Source organism: Spea bombifrons, chromosome 1 (genome assembly GCF_027358695.1).
Source record: "Spea bombifrons isolate aSpeBom1 chromosome 1, aSpeBom1.2.pri, whole genome shotgun sequence".
Classification (NCBI taxonomy): Eukaryota; Metazoa; Chordata; class Amphibia; order Anura; family Pelobatidae; genus Spea; species Spea bombifrons.
The window spans coordinates 56,350,342-56,358,388 of record NC_071087.1 but is presented as its reverse complement, the minus strand read 5'-3'; the positions used below and the strand labels follow the sequence as shown (position 1 = coordinate 56,358,388).

The following is an 8,047-nucleotide window of genomic DNA, read 5'->3' as shown; positions in this document are numbered from 1 at the left end:
AACGTTACTTTTTTCTGCGCATAAGTTACGAAACAGTGTATACAGTATACTGTAGATCTTTAGAGAACAAACTTTTTCATGCATTTACTTTGTCTTTTTTTTTGCCCTGTGCTTCATTAAAAATGAAGGGCCTCTATGCATTCATGCATTTCCCAGAATATGCTGTAGGGTTTACAATACACAGTCCCTTTAAATGCCTACCCCCGCAACAATAAAATCTGCTGTTCTGTCATTTTAGACATGTTCTAGTTATATCATTAAATACTCAACCAAGAACGAACAGCCTCTTCATAGCCTGTCTTATGTAGTGTCTCCGCTTCGGGGGATCACATTGTAGCTGGTGGACAAAGAACCCATTTATTTAACCAAATTTTAGCCTGGCAGCATCAGTGGCATACCTAAAAGGGGGTGGTCCACCACGAGTGGCACTCATCAGGGGGTGACCGCTGTGGAGCTCGCACACTGTTCCTGCTTCCCCTGAGTGAAAAAGAGAGTTTCCGCAAACAGTGTGCAGGCGCCACAGGATAGACATCTGAGCGGCCCCAGTGCTACTCGACCACCCCCTGGACCAGAGAAATCTGCAGGTAAGGAAACAGGGTCTGGGATGCTGAATGAATGAATTAGTGAGTGAGTGAGTGAGTAAGTGAGTAATCAATGTTATAAGTGTTTAGGGGCAGAAATTGGACAGGCAGGCTGTTAAGGGGGCAGAAGTGGCACAGGCAGGCTACTTCAGGGGCAGAGGTGGCACAGGCAGGTTGTTTCAGGGGCATAGGTGGCACAGGTAGGCTGCTTCAGGGGCAGATGTATCACAGACAGGCTGCTGTACGGGCAGAGGTGGCACAGGTAGGCTGCTTCAGGGGCAGATGTAGCACAGATAGGCTGCTGCACGGGCAGAGGTGGCACAGGCAGGCTGCTTCAGGGGCAGAGGTGGCACAGGCAAGCTGTTTCAGGGGCAGAGGTGGCACAGGCAGGCTACTTCAGGGTCAAAGGTGGCACAGGCAGGCTGCTTCAGGGTCAGAGGTGGCACAGACAGACTGCTTCATGGACAGAGGGCGGCACAGGTAGGCTGCTTAAGGGGGACACAGACGGGCTGTTTGGGGGACAAAGGTGGCACAGACAGGCTGTTTTATGGGCAGAGGCAGGCTGTTTCAGGGGCAGAGGTGGCACAGACAGGGTGCTTCAGTGGCAGAAGTGGCACAGAGAGGCTTTTCCAGGGATGGAGGAGGCACATGTAAGCTGTTTCAAGGAAAGAATGAGCACAGGTAAGCTGTTTCAGGGGCAGAGGTAGCACAGGCAGGCTGCTTTAGCAGCATCATGTGGCACAGGCAGGTTGCTTCATGACCAGAAGTGGCACTGGCAGGCTGCTTCATGGTCAGAGGTGGCACAGGCAGGCTGCTTTATGGGCAGAGGCCTACCCCATCAGTGTCTGGCTTAGCATATTGTGACGGGGGTTATGCTACACTACTGTCAATGCATGGCTCAGTATATAGTGAAAGGAATTAGGCTGTACCATATCTGTTCAGTAAATGTTATTTATGTTAAATTTTATTTTATTTAACACCATATTCTATCTTTTAGAAAATTATTTCCAAAAAAAAAAAATGAAGGTCCCACCGAGATTTGAACTCGGATCGCTGGATTCAGAGTCCAGAGTGCTAACCATTACACCATGGAACCACATGATCAAACTCTCCCTTTCTCTTTTTTTGGAAGTCAAAGCTAACTCGGAGCAAATTGATCACTCAGTTAAGGGTGCTTCACACAGTGTCTTAACATTTTTTAATTATTAATTTGATAAACAATTATGTATAAATTATTTACTTGTTTTTTTTTGTTTTTTTTTTGGTAAATGTATACTAGATAGCTTATAAACTATTTTTCATATGGTAATCCATACACAGTTCTATTTTACTACACGACTACAAGAAATGTATTATAGTTTTCACTTCTCCCTCCCGAATGTTCTCAGTAATGCTTTGAAAACACAGGCAACGATTAATAATTCATATTTTAATAACCATCAAAATGATTGTAGCAACAAAATGGAAAGATCCTAGATCTCCATCCTGTGAATAATTCTTTTTATTGATGTATATGCTTCTATATGCTTACTTAAGATTATGCAAGTGTGAGGATCACCCAGAAGAGATCGCTTTTAGGGGGGTGGGAAGCAGATGGTAGTGGGCAGGAAGTAGGTAGAACATGGTCAGGAACCAAATGCAACATTCTGGAAACCGGGTTTCCCACCCCCATACTAATATAAGCTATCAGTAGCCAGTTTTATTTTTATAGACAGCGAGCCACCTCTCTCACACGGCTAGTCCCTCACACATGCAGATAGCCCACTCCTCATTAGCCCCCAAGTGGGAGAGCAGAGAGTAGGAATGCCTAAACGCTGTTCCCAGTTATGCTTATTAGTAAATAATTCCTTTATGCAATTTTAGCCATGACTAAACCACATCATTAAAAATCACATCTTCTCATGAAAATTGAAAAAAATCAACAAAGAACATTTTTTATAACAAAAACTATCAGGTTTTGACATGGCTCACAATGTTTCAAATGACCAAGATGGACACATTTGTTTAGGGGGCATGGTTAAAGATGTGGCTAGGGACAAGGCTTTTAATGTGCCACCGATTAAATAGCCATTTGGAATAAAAATATACATTATTTACACAAATGCCTTTATAAATTAGATTTTCTGGAGTTTATATACATATGATTATGGCCTTATAGCTATGTGATTCATACCCAGAAAGCATGCTCAGCTCCTAGAAAGGAGGCAATCATGGGAGAGTCCCAAAAAGAGACTGTTTCACCTAAAAAAGGATACTGTGTTCTCTTGCTTTACTTGATCAAGTCATATTGACCTATTTTTAGGTTTTTATTTTATATTGTATCTTTTCAAATTATATAACGTCTATATGCAACTGTGCTTTGCTGCAAAACACATTTAACCCCTCCCGTACTAATCGGTTGGGTGTAAAATAAACACATTATCAATAAAAAGTTTCTAGATACCGCTAACACTTGATCAATAAAAAGTATTTTCATGTGACATTTAGACATAGACTAAAGGAGGGAAATTATAGTTTACTTTCTTTTGTGGGACTTCTACAAGAAACCGTCACAGCAATTCTGCTGTAATTCCATGGCTTAGAAGGCATCCTTAAGTATTGTTTATTTGTTACGCTTGTTTTATCCACCATAAAAAGCCCTGGAGGTAACACAACAACATTTTTGCTGGGAAAAATCTCTTTTACTGTTTCTCAGCATTTTGAACTTAATCAACATGCTGGAAGCGTTGATGTATCAACACTGTCCTAACACGCCTTTATCTGTCAGACGGGCCTTAAACTCACTGTCAACAAGATGGCTACCGCACTGCACCTTCTCATGTAAACAGTCCTGTACAAAACACCTGCTCAACAGAGCATTAAGCAAATCGCAAGTGAACTTGCTGGTCTCAGTCTGTGAACATGAATATGGTGCCATGCAAGATTAGGCTGCATGACTGCCTCTTTTAAACAATCTCAGGATTATGGAGTTTAAGGAATGGCGCCCATCACAGAAGAAGACTTTCTCATTTATTCAGTTCCTGAAGACCATGACGTTAAGATACACGGTACACCTGCCCTGGAAAATTATATCAATATACTTTGTATATAGTGGAAAAAAAAATCACACGAGCATTCTGCTAGCAACTGCGTGGATTTAGATGATTGCGCCATATTAATAAATTAAGCAGCTGACTAAAGTCCACAGAGCCCCTGGAGGGATGGCAATACAGCCAAGTACAAAATAGATTTATCATATTGTTTCATCACTATAGTCTGTAACAAAAACATGAACATGTATGCAATTCGATTTATTGAACATATGTGTACAATTAAAGGGAACTGTCACACTAAGTTCTATACAACGCATTACTCATGTTTTCCTCACCCTTTACACTATGCTGTTTCATCACATTGCCTTTAACTAATTGTGATAGTATCTTTACAGAGGAACTAAGCTGTTGTTAAAGGGTCATGCCCATCTGATAAACCACTGGAGGCAGAACACAACTTCCTACTGCGGCTGACAGTAAGATTTCTGTTCATTCTAAATTGAGGTGTTATATGGAATGAAAAAACATTCATATTTGATAGATTTGTTAAATTCTAAAAATATAGTGAAATATACATGGAATAATTCATTTAACTGGACTGTGCTGTTAAGGGTAAATTACATGTCCATTTAGATTTTTTTTACAAAAAATACTCATGTTTAAGAAGGTAAATAATTGTAAGTATCACATATAAAATGGTTTCCTATGATATAATTTTTGTCAGCTCTACCCTAGGCATCAATTAACTATCCTGTGAAACCTTTAATTTTGACTGCTGTGATAATTTCTTAACCCCTTAAGGACAATAGGGGTTTTTACTCGTAGTATATTGTGGGACAATGGCTATTTTAACATTTTTCGGTGTTCCTGTTTAGCTGTGATTTTCTTCTTTCTCATTTCGTGCTCCCACACATATTATATATTGTTTTTTTCAGGACAAACAGGGCTTTCTTTAGATACCATTAATTTTATCATATCATCTAATTTACTATAAAAAATGATAAAATATGGGGATTTTTTGTTAAAAAATTACTTTTTCTCACTTTTTAAACAAAACACTTTTACTCATCTGCAAAAACTAATGAAAAAAACTGCTAAATAGATTCTACTATTTGTCCTGAGTTTAGAAATACCCAATGTTTTTATGTTTTTTTGCTTTTTTCTGCACGTTATGGGGCAATAAGTACAGGTAGCGTTTTGCTATTTCAAAACCTTTTTTTCCAAATCTGGTAATTCTTCCCCCCATGTGCCATTTTGGGTATCTTTGAAGCCGGCCAATGCAATTTACCCCAGTCATATATTTTTAAAAACTAGACACCCCAAGGTATTTCAAATGCTGGTAATTTAACCCTTTCCATGCACTAATTTTACCACCAGCCTTTGTGAAACTTTATGGTAGTAAATTTTTTTGTATTTTTTTCACACACGTTGTACTTCAGGTATAGATTTATCACTCCTGGTATATGTCCCTGTCAAACAACACCCCAATATGTGTTCAGTAACATCTCCTGAGCGCAGTGATACCCCACATGCATGGGTTTGTTGGGTTATTTGGGAGGTAAAAGGCCGCCTTTGTGAGGTGTGTATTTTTAAGCCATTTAGACATCTGATCCTACTGCCCCCATGTCCCATATCTGGGACACCTTTGAACCCGGCCAATTCAATTTACCCCATCAACTCATGCATTTTTTAATACGAGACACCCTATGGGCATTTGTAATGCCAATATTTTAACTCTTTCCATGTTGGAATTTTTGTAAAGATAAAGAATTTTAGGACTTGCTTATTAATTTTTTTATTTTTTTTTTTTGGTGACAGTGGGGATTTTTACATGTTACCATATTATTTTTATTTTTTTAAAACATTTTTGAACAATTTTTTTACATTTTTTTTTTTTTTACTAATCACTCATTAGTGAGCTGGGCTCCATTGACCTTGCATGGTTGGATGCAGTACCTGCATTCAACCTGCAGGAGGAGCTCGAGAGTTCACAAGAGGGTCTGGATAGACCCTCTGTGAACTCATATCTATTGTTAATGCCATCCTGTGAATGACGGCAACGTCATTCACAGGATGGCACTTGTGGTTGCTCTTCGGAGCAATCACAAGGTGATCGGGGTAGGGGGGTAGTGTTACTGACATGCCTCGATATCGAGGCATGTCAGTAACACCGTTTATGCTTAGGAAGCGATTCCGATCGCTTCCTAAGCTGTTTTAGCCGGGCGCCGCCGCGATCTTTGATGATCGGTGCGGCGGCGGCCATTTTTCTTCTGCCGAGGGCTGCCCTCCCCGGATCCACGGTAAGCCTCACTTGGGAGGCTTCCGTGGATGCTGCAAAGCCGCCGATCGCGGCGAAAACGCCGCGATTGCGGCAATGCAGCTATTTAACGGCAGCCCGTACATGTACGGGCATTGTCGTTATCTCGTTGCACGGCAACCCCGTACATGTACGTGGATTGTCGTTAAGGGGTTAAATATTTTATTTCTATTGACAATTTTATAACTTAGTTGTGCCAATGTAAACAATACCATACGTTTTGTCCCTACCCTCATTGGTTTCATTATTCTTAGCAATTATTATTTGTTGTGATTTTATATCAATTTATGTTCATGTGATTCCATCATAAATCTTCAAAGAAAACTTGTATTCTATTTATTTTCATTCAGTTTATGCAAAGCTTTCAAATCAGCCAAAAGAGATGATCATGTGCACGCTGATGATGTACTGGCCAACAACAATTCGAATCAGGGTTCGATTCGATTAAAAAGAAAATGCCCCAAGGTTTTTGTCTGTCCAAAATTTGTGATTTTATTGGGCACCACTATATTTTTCATTTCTATATTCACCCCAGATATACACAAAAATGGATTTCTGTATAAAACTATTACCCAAGTTAGTTACAAACGTACAGTTTTAATGCATAATTCAAGCTGTCATGAAAACAGGTGTGGGCTACAGAAAGTTCGTCAACAAGTTGTAGGTTCCAGGTGTCACGTATTTAGATGAAATTACATTTAATTTGAGCCTAATTAGATTTTAGCACATATTACCAAATTGATAGTGGTGTTATAATCCAAAGGCTTTTGTCATGCTACAGTTAATTGATCTCTGACCAAATAAGATTTTCAGGTCTTACCATTGTTTGTGGTTTGGCTTATTTAATATGCTTCCTTTAATTATTTAAGGATATACAGTCCAAGTTTTGATTAAATAATTAGATAATATCAATTTTAAACACAAATGGATATTTATTGGATAATTTAGTAACCCATGGTGAAGACAAATAATAGAATAGTAAGCTTGCAAGCAGGGCCCTCTCTACTATGTATCGGTTTGCTTTGTCTGTCAATTCTAGTTTTGTCATACTGCCATTTCACCATCGGTAAAATCAGCATCATCGCCTGGAAATACAACACACTATTTTAAAGTGTTCAAAGCGTACCTTTGTTTAGCTGGAGGAACAAGAATTGATCCAACACATGCTAGCCTAATTGTTAAAACATGCTGAGGCTAGAAGAGCAACTCTTTCACCAACTCAGGGTATTATTATTACATTTTTTTTTATATGTCAGCAGATTCCGTATTATAATAAGGGGATATTTTTCTTCTGTCTCCCCTATTTTGTAAGGAAAGGCATAGGGGTACCAGTAATAGTCCCCTCAAGAGTCATAAAAAATATCCACTGGCTAACGCTTTTCTTGTAGGACTTTTGCAATGGTAATTTCAACTATAAACAGCCAGTGAAGCATTTGGGGACCACCACTATCACCCCTTATCTTGCCATGTTGGTCTACTATTTTGGGGTTGTTCCTGCTGCACATACACATTAGGGTATGTTTTAAAGCTGTTACGTCACTGGAAGAACAATACAGGAACCAGTTTGAATCAGATTAACAATCTTGGTCAGGTCCTTGAAAAGCGAGCAGTCAGAGAAGAGCGGTGGCCCTAGTAAATGTCAACATTAATCAAATTCAATTTCAGATTCAACTTCATTAAATTCATTAACCAGGTTAAACTCTCTGACAGGAGCATTGATCTTCTACATCTTCAATGGGTAATGATAACCTCAAATAAAAATTCTTGGGCAGGATACTTTTATGCCAATTTCAGATATACAGTTGTAACAACTAATGTTAGCCAGGATTTATCTAGGTCTATTGTGGAAAACATTTTGGGGAATCAACAAGAAAAGGGTTATTTGCTTCTGTGAAAGCAGTACATAGAAATATTCATAATACCTGCAACTTTCAGCACTTCAACCATTACCAAAGTGCAACTACAAGAGAAAGTCATTGTCCTTTTTTGGCACACTAATGATTTCCCTATAATCAAGACATCATTAATTTTAAACTGGATCTATATGTACACTTTTATGTAACAGCCAAGGTTGGTGGTAAATCTGAAGTACCTTTTTAATCCCAAAGCTCATCCAG

General features: G+C 39.1%; 1 non-coding gene across 1 annotated transcript; it reads right to left on the bottom strand.

Annotated features, from left to right (window-relative positions):
- Positions 1-1,605: 1,605 nt before the first annotated feature.
- Positions 1,606-1,677, bottom strand: TRNAQ-CUG (transfer RNA glutamine (anticodon CUG)). Its single transcript has one exon. It is a non-coding gene; the product is annotated as a tRNA-Gln (tRNA).
- Positions 1,678-8,047: the final 6,370 nt, after the last annotated feature.